The sequence below is a fragment of the Manis javanica genome, chromosome 6, assembly GCF_040802235.1.
Source record: "Manis javanica isolate MJ-LG chromosome 6, MJ_LKY, whole genome shotgun sequence".
In the NCBI taxonomy this organism is placed as follows: domain Eukaryota; kingdom Metazoa; phylum Chordata; class Mammalia; order Pholidota; family Manidae; genus Manis; species Manis javanica.
In genome coordinates, this window is record NC_133161.1 from 106,603,262 (window position 1) to 106,616,629 (window position 13,368).

At 44.3% G+C, this 13,368-nt stretch overlaps 1 protein-coding gene and 1 long non-coding RNA gene across 3 annotated transcripts in view; one reads left to right on the forward strand and one right to left on the reverse strand.

Moving 5' to 3' along the window:
* Positions 1–13,368, forward strand: part of EGFR (epidermal growth factor receptor) — a 205,753-nt gene that overhangs the window by 108,433 nt on the left and 83,952 nt on the right. The gene's annotated exons all lie outside the window — the stretch shown is intronic.
* Positions 1–13,368, reverse strand: part of LOC140849961 (uncharacterized) — a 35,821-nt gene that overhangs the window by 17,595 nt on the left and 4,858 nt on the right. The gene's annotated exons all lie outside the window — the stretch shown is intronic.

A 13,368-nucleotide genomic window follows, 5' to 3' on the forward strand; every position in this document is an offset into this window, starting at 1 on the left:
TTACATGGTGAACAGTACAAGGGCATTCATCACAGAAACTTTCAGTTTTGATCATGCAATATGACCTATAAACAATCAGGTCAAATATGAATATTCGTTTGATTTTTGTACTTGATTTATATGTTGATCCCACATTTCTCCTATTATTATTTTTTTTTTTATTTTTAATAAAATGCTGAAGTGGTAGGTAGATGCAAGATAAAGGTAGAAAACATAGTTTAGTGCTGTAAGAAGGCAAATGTAGATGATCAGATGATCAGGTGTGTGCCTATGGACTAAGTATTAATCCAGGTTAGACAAGGGCAGCAAGACATCCACGGATGCAGAAGATTTCTCTCAAAGCAGGGGGGGTGAGGTTCTGAGCCTCACCTCTGTTGATCCCCAAATTCTCACCTGATGGCCCCCCTGCGACTGTGCCTGTCTTAGGTTGTTCCTCCCTTGAGGAATCTTACCCGTCTCTGGCTACCCAGTCATCTTCCGGGGCCATACAGGGAAATGTAAAGTTGGTAAGTGAGAGAGAAGCCATATTGTTTGCAAAGGTTAGCTTTTTACTTCTTTACAGATTTATGCCCTGTGGCTTCTATGCCCAGCACTTGTCTCGAGGTATCTTTACCACCTGGAGGAATTATGATACTCGGTAAATTCGATATGAGGCACGAATTCTATTTAAGGGTTGTAATTAGGAAGGAAGAAGAAAAGCTATAGATGTAGCATATGAAGGAAACATGGGAGGATTGATTATTTCTTTGACATATCTTCTTGTATAGTACCTTAAGTATGTATGGGTTTTAAACTACTAACTAATTTGCACACACATATTAACATAATAGGAATACGGTGACATAAACAAAGCAAATCTATAATTACCATCCATCTCCAGTGAAGCCAAGAAAACCATTTAGGCACCCTAGGTATTTGTGAAAATTTATCTATGATATGATGGATATTGTCCAACTGTACTTGAACCATCAGACAAATTAAAGCAGCCCATTTCTGGGATCTGTTCACATCCCATATGTTCTTTTAACCATAGATAGTCTATAGTCATGAGATTTTGGAGTGCTACAACTTGCACCCCTCCCAACTCCTGGTTGAGTTCCAACAGTACAGAGCCGGTCAAATTCGTTGTCTCACTGTATGCACATGCCAGCCTAGACATCTCCCTCCTCATTCCTATGGCAAGTCCAGGAGACGGTGGGCTGGATGCAGCCACAACCGCAGCATCGTCCGGATACCTGTGGAGGCTTTTTGATGATCATCCCCCGGCACAAGTCCTCCAGAGAGTGCTGATGCCGGAAGCTCCTCCTCATATCGTATCTTAGTTCATTTTCTGGGTATCCAAGCTAGGCCTTGATCTTCTGCATAGAAACAAACAGACCCTTTGCCCACACTTTGACATGCCCTCTATACCACTGTGCAGAACTCATTGGAGGTCAGCACACAGTAACTGCATTTTTTTTTTTTTTAATTAAGAGAAAGGAATATTATCAGAAAAGAGTACCTCCATAGCTGATCATCTGACACCCTTTAAGTGATCAACATTAAGGATATTTAAAGCATGCGTTGATCTTTGATTTACCAATAGTTTTATCCTGTTAAGGAGTAATCCCCCTTTTCTTTCTTTCTTTCTTTTTTTTTTTTTTTAATTTTTAATCTACACTTACATGAAGAATACTATGTTTACTATGCTCTCCCCTATATCAGGTCACCCCTAACAACCACATTACGGTTACTGTCCCTCAGCTTAGCAAAATGTTGTAGAGTCACTACTTGTCCTCTCTGTGTTGTGCAGCCCACCCTCCCCTTTCTCCCTCCCCCCATGCATGCTAATCTTAATACCCCCCTTCTTCTTCCCCACCCCTTATCCCTCCCTGCCCACCCATCCTCCCCAGTTCCTTTCCCTTTGGTACCTGTTAGTCCATTTTTGGGTTCTGTAATTCTGCTGCTGTTTTGTTCCTTCAGTTCCTATACTCCTCAGATGAGTGAAATCATTTGGTATTTCTCTTTCTCCGCTTGGCTTATTTAACTGAGCATAATACTCTCCAGCTCCATCCATGTTGCTGCAAATGGTTGAATTTTTCCACTTCTTATGGCTGAGTAGTATTCCATTGTGTATATGTACCACATCTTCTTTATCCATTCATCTACCGATGGACATTTAGGTTGCTTCCAATTCTTGGCTATTGTAAATAGTGCTGCGATAAACATAGGAGTGCATCTGTCTTTCTCAAACTAGATTGCTGCGTTCTTAGGGTAAATTCCTAGGAGTGGAATTCCTGGGTCAAATGGTAGGTCTGTTTTGAGCATTTTGATGCACCTCCATACTGGTTTCCACAATGGTTGAACTAATTTACATTCCCACCAGCAGTGTAGGAGGGTTCCCCTTTCTCCACAGCCTCGCCAACATTTGTTGTTGTTTGTCTTTTGGTTGGCAGCTATCCTTACTGGTGTGAGGTGATACCTCATTGTAGTTTTAATTTGCATTTCTCTGATAATTAGCGATGTGGAGCATCTTTTCATGTGTCTCTTGGCCATCTGTATTTCTTTTTTGGAGAACTGTCTGTTCAGTTCCTCTGCCCATTTTTTAATTGGGTTATTTGTTTTTTGTTTGTTGAGGCGTGTGAGCTCTTTATATATTCTGGACGTCAAGCCTTTATCGGATCTGTCATTTTCAAATATATTCTCCCATACTGTAGGGTTCCTTTTTGTTCTATTGATGGTGTCTTTCGCTGTACAGAAGCTTTTCAGCTTAATGTAGTCCCACTTGCTTATTTTTGCTGTTGTTTTCCTTGCCCGGGGAGATATGTTCAAGAAGAGATCACTCATGTTTATGTCTAAGAGGTTTTTGCCTATGTTTTTTTCCAAGAGTTTAATGGTTTCATGACTTACATTCAGGTCTTTGATCCATTTTGAGTTTACCTTTGTATATGGGGTTAGACAATGGTCCAGTTTCATTCTCCTACATGTAGCTGTCCAGTTTTGCCAGCACCATCTGTTGAAGAGACTGTCATTTTGCCATTGTATGTCCATGGCTCCTTTATCAAATATTAATTGACCATATATGTTTGGGTTAATTTCTGGGGTCTCTAATCTGTTCCACTGGTCTGTGGCTCTGTTCTTGTGCCAGTACCAAATTGTCTTGATTACTATAGCTTTGTAGTAGAGCTTGAAGTTGGGGAGTGAGATCCCCCCTACTTTATTCTTCTTTTTCAGGATTGCTTTGGCTATTCCGGGTCTTTGGTGTTTCCATATGAATTTTTGAATTATTTGTTCCAATTCATTGAAGAATGTTGCTGGTAATTTTAGAGGGATTGCATCAAATCTGTATATTGCTTTGGGCAGGATGGCCATTTTGACGATATTAATTCTTCCTAGCCATGAGCATGGGATGAGTTTCCATTTAATAGTGTCCCCTTTAATTTCTCTTAAGAGTGACTTGTACTTTTCAGAGTATAAGTCTTTCACTTCTTTGGTTAGGTTTATTCCTAGGTATTTTATTCTTTTTGATGCAATGGTGAATGGAATTGTTTTCCTGATTTCTCTTTCTATTGATTCATTGTTAGTGTATAGGAAGCTACAGATTTCTGTGTGTTAATTTTGTATCCTGCAACTTTGCTGTATTCCGATATCAGTTCTAGTAGTTTTGGAGTGGAGTCTTTAGGGTTTTTTATGTACAGTATCATATCATCTGCAAATAGTGACAGTTTAACTTCTTCTTTACCAATCTGGATTCCTTGTATTTCTTTGTTTTGTCTGATTGCCGTGGCTAGGACCTCCAGTACTATGTTAAATAACAGTGGGGAGAGTGGGCATCCCTGTCTGGTTCCCGATCTCAGAGGAAATGCTTTCAGCTTCTCGCTGTTCAGTATAATGCTGGCTGTGGGTTTATCATATATGGCCTTTATTATGTTGAGGTACTTGCCTTCTATTCCCATTTTGCTGAGAGTTTTTATCATGAATGGATGTTGAATTTTGTCAAATGCTTTTTCAGCATCTATGGAGATTATCATGTGGTTTTTGTCTTTCTTTTTGTTGATGTGGTGGATGATGTTGATGGATTTTCGAATATTGTACCATCCTTGCATCCCTGGGATGAACCCCACTTGGTCATGGTGTATGATCCTTTTGATATACTGTTGAATTCTGTTTGCTAATATTTTATTGAGTATTTTTGCATCTACATTCATCAGGGATATTGGTCTGTAATTTTCTTTTTTGGTGGGATCTTTGCCTGGTTTTGGTATTAGGGTGATGTTGGCCTCATAGAATGAGTTTGGGAGTATTCCCTCTTCTTCTATTTTGTGGAACACTTTAAGGAGAATGGGTATTATGTCTTCTCTGTGTGTCTGATAAAATTCCGAGGTAAATCCGTCCGGCCCCGGGGTTTTGTTCTTGGGTAGTTTTTTGATTACTGTTTCAATTTCTTTGCTCGTAATTGGTTTGTTTAACTTCTGTGTTTCTTCCTTGGTCAGTCTTGGGAGGTTGTATTTTTCTAGGAAGTTGTCCATTTCTTCTAGGTTTTCCAGCTTGTTGGCATATAGGTTTTCATAGTAGTCTTTAATAATTCTTTGTATTTCTGTGGAGTCTGTCGTGATTTTTCCATTCTCATTTTTGATTATGTTGATTTGTGTTCACTCTCTTTTTCTCTTAATAAGTTGGGCTAGAGGCTTATCTATTTTGTTTATTTTCTCAAAGAACCAGCTCTTGGTTTCGTTGATTTTTGCTATTGTTTCATTCTTCTCAATTTTGTTTATTTCTTCTCTGATCTTTATTATGTCCCTCCTTCTACTGACTTTAGGCCTCCTTTGTTCTTCTTTTTCCAGTTTTAATAATTGTGATGTTAGACTATTCATTTGGGATTGTTCTTCCTTCTTCAAGTGTGCCTGGATTGCTATATACTTTCCTCTTAAGACTGCTTTCACTGCATCCCACAGAAGTTGGGGCTTAGTGTTGTTGTTGTCATTTGTGTCTATATATTCCTTGATCTCTATTTTGATTTGTTCATTGATCCATTGATTATTTAGTAGCATGTTGTTAAGCCTCCATGTGTTTGTGAGCCTTTTTGTTTTCTTTGTAGAATTTATTTCTACTTTCATACCTTTGTGGTCTGAAAAATTGGTTGGTAGAATTTCAATATTTTGGAATTTACTGAGGCTCTTTTTGTGAGCTAGTATGTGGTCTATTCTGGAGAATGTTCCATGTGCACTTGAGAAGAATGTATATCCTGTTGCTTTTGGATGTAGAGTTCTATAGATGTCTATTAGGTCCATCTGTTCTAGTGTGTTGTTCAGTGCCTGTGTGTCTTTACTTATTTTCTGCCCGGTGGATCTGTCCTTTGGGGTGAGTGGTGTGTTGAAGTCTCCTACAATGAATGCATTGCAGTCTATTTCCCTCTTTAGTTCTGTTAGTATTTGCTTCACATATGCTGGTGCTCCTGTATTGGGTGCATATATATTTAGAATGGTTATATCCTCTTGTTGGACTGAGCCCTTTATCATTATGTAGTGGCCTTCTTTATCTCTTGTTACTTTCTTTGTTTTGAAGTCTATTTTGTCTGATATTAGTACTGCAACCCCTGCTTTCTTCTCACTGTTGTTTGCCTGAAATATGTTTTTCCATCCCTTGACTTTTAGTCTATGCTTATCTTTGGGTTTAAGGTGAGTTTCTTGTAAGCAGCATATAGATGGGTCTTGCTTTTTTATCCATTCTATTACTCTGTGTCTTTTGATTGGTGCATTAAGTCCATTTACATTTAGGGTGACTATTGAGAGATATGTACTTATTGCCATTTCAGGCTTTAGATTCGTGGTTACCAAAGGTTCAAGGTTAGCTTCTTTAGTATCTTACTGCCTAACTTAGCTCGCTTATTGAGCTGTTATATACACTGTCTGGAGATTCTTTTCTTCTCTCCCTTCTTATTCCTCCTCCTCCATTCTTCATATGTTGTGTGTTTTGTTCTGTGCTCTTTTTAAGGGTGCTCCCATCTAGAGCAGTCCCTGTAGGATGCCCTGTAGAGGTGGTTTGTGGGAAGCAAATTCCCTCAGCTTTTGCTTGTCTGGGAATTGTTTAATCCCCCCATCATATTTAAATGATAGTCGTGCTGGATACAGTATCCTTGGTTCAAGGCCCCTCTGTTTCATTGCATTAAGTATATCATGCCATTCTCTTCTGGCCTGTAGGGTTTCTGTTGAGAAGTCTGATGTTAGCCTTATTAGTTTTCCTTTATAGGTGACCTTTTTCTCTCTAGCTGCCTTTAAAACTCTTTCCTTGTCCTTGATCCTTGCCATTTTAATTACTATGTGTCTTGGTGTTGTCCTCCTTGGATCCTTTCTGTTGGGGGTTCTGTGTACTTCCATGGTCTGTTCGATTATTTCCTCCCCCAGTTTGGGGAAGTTTTCAGCAATTATTTCTTCAAAGACACTTTCTATCCCTTTTCCTCTTTCTTCCTCTTCTGGTATCCCTATAATACGAATGTTATTCCTTTTGTATTGGTCACATATTTCTATTAGTGTTGTTTCATTCCTGGAGATCCTTTTATCTCTCTCTATGTCAGCTTCTATACGTTCCTGTTCTCTGGCTTCTATTCCTTCAATGGCCTCTTGCATCTTATCCATTCTGCTTATAAATCCTTCCAGGGATTGTTTCACTTCTGTGATCTCTTTCCTGACATCTGTGATCTCCTTCCGGACTTCATCCCACTGCTCTTGCATTTTTCTCTGCATCACATCCCATTGCTCTTGCATTTTTCTCTGCATCTCTGTCAGCATGTTCATGATTTTTATTTTAAATTCTATTTCAGGAGGACTAGTTAGGTCTGTCTCCTTCTCAGTTGTTGTCTCTGTGATCTTTGTCTGCCTGTAGTTTTGCCTTTTCATGGTGATAGAGATAGTTTGCAGAGCTGGTACAAGTGACCGCTGAAAGAGCTTCCCTTCTTGTTGGTTTGTAGCCTTTTCCTGGGAGAATAGCGACCTCTAGTTGCTTGTTCTGGGCAGCTGTGCACAGACAGGGCTTCTGCTTCCTGCCCAGTTGCTTTGGGGTTTATCTCCGCTGTTGCTGTGGGCTTGGTCTGGCTGGGGCTGTTCCTCCAAAATGGTGGTGCCCTGTTTGGAGGGGGAGTGGCCAGGAGGCTATTTATCTCCGTAAGGGGTCTCTGTGCCCCCTGCTGCCCAGGGGGTTAGGGTGCCCAGAGATCCCCAGATTCCCTGCCTCTGGTCTAAGTGACCTGTCCTGCCCCTTTAAGACTTCCAAAAAGCACTCTCCAAACCAAAACAACAACCGCAACAATGAGAGAGGGAACAGAAAGAAAGAAAAAAAAAAAAGGAAAAAACAAGCGATTTTTTTTTTCTTTTTTTCTGTCCTCAGGTGCCGGTCTCAGGCACCCGCTCACTGGTCCTGCTGCCCTGTCTCCCTAGCACCAAGGTCCCTGTCCTTTCAAGGCTTCCAAAAAGCACCCACCCACCGGTCCCGCAGGGAAGGAACGCTCGATATTCTTTGTCCTCAGGCACTGGTCCCAGGCACCCGCTCACCAGTCCCGCCGCCCTGCCTCCCTAGCACCAGGATCCCTGTCCCTTTTAGGCTTCCAAAAAGCACTCGCAGAAAAGAGAAAAAAAAAGAGAGGAAAAACGCGCGATTTCCTCTGTCCTCAAGTGCCGGTCTCAGGTACCCGCCCACCGGTCCCGCAGGGAAAAACGTGGGATATTCTTTGTCCTCAGGCGCCGGTCCCAGGCACCCGCTCACCAGTCCCGCCACCCTGCCTCCCTAGCACTGGGGTCCCTGTCCCTTTAAGGCTTCCAAAAAGTGCTCGCCAAAAAGAGAAAAAGAAAAGGGCAAAAACGCGCGATTTCCTCCGTCCTCAGGCACCGGTCTCAGGCACCCGCCCGCCGGTCCCGCAGGGAGGAACGCGGGATATTCTTTGTCCTCAGCCGCCGGTCCCAGGCACCTGCTCACCGGTCCCGCCACCCTGCCTCCCTAGCAACGGGGGCCCGTCCCTTTAAGGCTTCCAAAAAGCGCTCGCCAAAAAAAAAAACCGCTCCGGTTTCTTTCCACCGGCCAGGAACCGGGGGGAGGGGCGCTCGGGTCCCGCCGGGCCAGGGCTTGTATCTTACCCCCTTCCCAAGGTGCTGGGTTCTTGCAGGTGTGGATGTGGTCTGGATGTTGTCCTGTGTCCTGTGGTCTCTATTTTAGGAAGATTTTTCTTTGTTATATTTTCATAGCTCTATGTGTTTTTGGGAGGAGATTTCCACTGCTCTACTCATGCCGCCATCCTGGCTCCGCCTCTAAGAGGCTTTTTATGGCCAGGTTTCTTGACGGTCTTCTGAGGGAAGGGGTCTGGAAAAAGGTGGGCTTGTGGCTGCTGACGTGTCCTCGGGAGAATGCCCTGTAGCCTCAGTAAGCTGAAACCTAGGTCTCTTGAGGTGGCGGGTGGGCTTTTTCAGACAGGTGGTCCTCCTGTCTGGGCTCTGTCAGGAAGAACAAATTGGTCCTGCCCGTCTGGAGATTTCATTTGTCCTAATAACCAGCCAGCAGGAGCTGAGCTTTCTGTTACTCTGTCTTCCTCTCCACCACCTGTCCACCCACCCAACCCCCACTAACATTCTCTCCTGCGGGCTCCAGGTTCAGCAAGTCACCATTAGAAACAGACTAGAAACCCCACACTCTGCAGCATGATGTGTGGCTTTTATCTTTTAGATAACCAAACTTTCCTGTATAACTAAAATCAATTGAGCTTGCCCTTACCAGAATAAAAAGGCATTTAAGTGTGTGCTGTAATTAACTCAGTCATCTAAGAAGTATATTGTCATCCAGGTGTGACTGGCAACCTGACTGGGAATGGGGAGGGTCTGTTCTGTGCAGGCTGCTCCTCCCTGACTGATGCCATCAAGTCATATTCTGCTGTGCACATAAGGCTTGTTATGTTGTTATGTGGTAGATCTCATGCGAAGTGTCTTACCTCAATAGAATTTTAAAAAATTAAATAGACATGCTGTCTATTTGATTTTTTTTTAAGTCAGTTCAGACCATGAGAGTCTCTTAATCCACATCAGGGACTCTTTACTACCCCCAAAACAACTTAAAGGGAGGATCTGAGCCCACTTCCTGGAAAAAATCATGACAATTTACTTAGGAAGTCTTTTTGAAACCAGTGTGTAGTACCAAGTTGAGTACCAAGGAACAGCCTCCCTCAGAGCCCGGGGGACCTCGCCGTAGCCCGCCCACATCTCCTTCTGCCCGGCTCTCCTGGAGGGCCACATCTGTCACCCTGTCCTTTGACAGCAAGAATTCTCATCAGCAGCTTGTCTCAGCTCCCCACCATTTTCAAGCGGCCTGTGCGCTGCAGTCCTGCCCCTCACCAGCAGCCCAGCTGGAGGTCGCCCGGCCTCCCTCCTCATCAGCTGGGCCCTCCTCTGGGATTGGCAGCGGGATGGGACTGCTCCACAGAGGCGCTGTGTCCCCCCACTGCTGCCCGCTCTGTGCCGTTTCACACACGTCCTCTGCTCATTCCCTCTTCTCTCTGCACAGCTCAGGATGCTCTTCACAGTGCAGCTGCAGCGTCAGGCCCTCAGGAAGCTTCCCACAGGCGCCTCCGTCCCCTCTCAGCTGGGATGAGTAGTCAGCACAGTAGCTTTATGGCTTTTCCCGTGTTGTCACAGTCCATCTCTGACACTGGGTGCCTGCCAGGTGGGGGCTAGTGCTCCGTGTCTCACATCCAGTAAATGGTGATGAAGGGATACATTGATTGGTTCATTAAATAGTAGTTCAGAGTAGCACACCTTCAGTGCAAGCATCATACTAAAATACCCACATGCCGGGTTACTTTATAATGGCCGATCTGTGATCAGGAAGAAAAGCACAAGGCTAGGTCACAAATTCCTTTTTAGTCTGCTGATATTTTTAGTCCAAGATATTGAAAGTGACCCAACTGGTTTCTCCATTTTCTAAGGTCGTATCTTAAATTTATTGTCTGGACCTGGCAACTGCAGGTTAATTCAGAGGATGATGGTGACATGGTAGTGGGAGCCAGGGAACCAAACAGGCATTCTTTGGTGCATAAGTGTCTGTTCAGGCAATTAACAAATTAACGTTCATAATGTACTCACAGTAGTTAGCATGATCATTCCTTTTATAAACAAATATAAAGAAAATTTAACTAAACAGACTGTGTGTTTCTGCTCCAGATTACATACCCTGGAAAGGATGTATTCTTAGAAGCTTTTTGTTTTTTACTTCTTGTTGGTGTAGAATTTGTGGGAAAATACATTTATTCATATCTGAAGTGCACCTCCCTGTAAAACGTTTTCAGAGCCTACTTGTGTACACAAAGAGTTCTGGCCAGAATCCTGAGGACCTTCCTCTCATTATTTATCATGTGCCTCATTTCATGAGGCTCAAAAGGGGAGCTTTAGAGCCGCAATGTCTCACTAGCATGAATGTTAAGTTCAAACCCAAGATGCGGTGTTTGAGCAAGAGCCTCCAGGAGACACAGAGAAGGATCAGATGTGGGGGAAATGTAATAAAGACTCGAGCTGCTGACCTGTCCCAGCTGAAACATAGAATTAAAGCTCTGTGTGTATGCACACAAGTGTCCGTATATACATGTGCATGCATGTGTGTTGTTTAAAGTCTAATTTGGGAGAACACATAAAGGAGTCGGGATATGAACAGGAAAGCTATAGCTTAGGTTACAGGAAAAACCTTGCTCTGATCAGTCATGGTTTTAAAATGTCCAGACTTGTTGATATTTCCCACTGCACTATTTTATGTCTCTGAGCATTCTATACTACTTCAAGCAATCTAAAAGCTTTGTTCCAGCATGTCTTGTTTATACCAGTATGTTTCAAGTCTCTACCAGGTTTTCCTGTAGGCACATTCAGCATGAGACTGGCAGTCTCTCAGAATAGCAGCATGTACCAGGCTCCAGAGACTTGTTTCACTCTCTTGTTCAGTTTTCAAATTTTCAAAATTGCAAATTTAAGACCTACAATTATGGTGTTGTTCATATATTCTTTGGTTATGACCTTTTTGGGGAGAAACTGTAGGGGACTCTATGCGAATACCATGAATCTTAGGATTTTTATGAAATCTGCATTGCTGTCATATGCACATTTGGACCAGGCATACCTAACTGAAAGGGTGGACCCCTCATGGGCCATGTACTTGGCTGACTCTCTGCAAGAGGAGGGCAGTCAGGAGCTCTTACCACCATATCGCCCCTGGGCGCACTGCGGCTGTCTGCAGCCCTAGCAAGGAGATCAGGTACTGTCCACAGCTGGAGCTCCTCCTGCACTGGCCAGACTGAACTCAAATTTCACCTGTAATCTAGGTCTTCCCCTATAATGTTCCCTACTGCCATGACTAGCTGGAACATTCCAGCTTTTTACCTGGAAAGGTCCGTGGCTACTGACACCACCTTCTCTGTACTTCTGTAACTAAGCCATCCCAATTCTGTTGCTCAAACTCCAGAACCCCTGTCAGGGCTCTCCATGAGCCTGCCATCATTCTGCTGCAGTGCTCAGAAAACTCAGTGTGGGGCATCTCCTGGAATCCTGTTAACATGAGATTCTGGTTCTGTGAATCTGTGACAGGGCCCAGGACTCATGTCTAAGAGGCTCTCCTGGGTGACGCTCTAGACGTCTGCTACCGCCACCTGTCTCTCACACTCCCTCCTGAGGCCTTTGAAGCCCTTCTCCACATGCCACCAGGGCCTGGCCAGAAGCCAAGCACATTGCCAAGAGTGTTGCAGGCTTCTGCTCGAGGCATCAGCTCTTCCTGCAAAGCTAACGCTTACCTTGGGGCTGGCAGTTCTCTGCTAGACTATGCTGTAGAGCTGTGCTTCTAAATCAGTTTGATGATTAAATTTTTGTTTTGAGAAAAGTGTAGGTTCACATATCATTGTAAGAAGTGATCCAGAAAAGTCCTGGGCACCTTTCACTATTTTCATTTTGTGATAGCACAACCAGGATATTGGCACCAATACAGGCAGGGCACAGAATGCTTCTCTCATTGCAAGGAGCCCTCGTGTTCTCCTCACACACACCCAGCCTGGGTGCCATCTAGGTCCTTCTCCAGAAAGCAGCAGGTATTTTGAAAACCCAAGTTGGAGCATGTTGCTCCTTGTTTGAAACCTGTCAACAGCTTCTCACTGCCCTCAAGACAGAATCACAGGTCCTTAGCAGCAAGCCCTTCACTGCCTATCTGCCTCCCACTCCCGCTAGCTCTCACGCTTCAGTTCCACAAGACTTCTGTCCAGCTGTGCAGCCTCCGCTGTCACAGCTCTTCCTGCAAGGAAGCCCTGTGGCCAGCACTGCTTGTCCTCAAGAGCTCAGCCCAGCGGCCTTCCTCAAGGAGTCCTGCTGCGGCCCCCCAGAGGGCCATCCCCACAGTGTGGTCACAGCTGCACTTCCCGACCTATCACGTCCCGATCTGCTGAATGTCATCACCAGTCCCCACTGGACTGTGAGCTTCACGGGGCACAGCTTCATCCCATCTGTGCCGTGTCCTGGACCTCACGTGCTGCCTGGCCCACACTAAGGCCAAAGTGACGGCGATGCCGAGGATGAAGCCAATAGCAGACATTTCACAGATACTAACAATTTAATCCTCACATTGGCCCCATGAGGGAGGCACTTTTTACCTTCATTTTACAGATGAGGAAAGCGAGGCTCAGGGAGAAGTAATTCACCCCAGGTGACACTTGCCCAGCTGGTTCACAGGCAGGCATCCAAACTGGGACCCTTGTGCTGAGACATGACAGCACTCTGCCCCAACAGCCAGCCTCTGCACCCATGGGCAAGGTGTGCAGTGGGCACCTGCTGGGCGAATGAGGCAGGAATATTGCCCAAGCTGCACTGAGAACAACCATGGCTTTCTCTAGTTGTTCTACAAACAATTTAAATTTTTTAGTAATCCTAAAAATGGACGTGTTTTTGCCATGAAAGGAAGTGTGACCACGTTTTCCAGAGAGGGAGGCGTCTGCGTCCATGCTCATCCTCATCCTCTTGTTCGTGACCCCTCACCCTGGCCACCACCCACTCAACATCTGTGTGTCTAAACTAAAAGCACAAATTATTGTAAAAGTTAATTGAGCTTACAAAGAAATGCTTGTGTAGAAAACTTTCTGCTTCAAGGAACCAAGGCTGGTTTGAGTGGCCATTCAACAGAGCAGAAGTCGGTTCCCCGGGCAGCCCTCCTGCGGCCCTGACCCACCCCCACCGCTGAAGGCCTGACAATGTGCCAGAATAAACAGCTTAAGGATGAGTTCGGTTAAGACCTAAAGCACACACTTAGGGTTTCTCACTTCTCTGGTTACTGGCCTCAATAACCAGATCATCAGCAGAGAAAGCAGACAAGAAACAAACAAACAAAAATGCC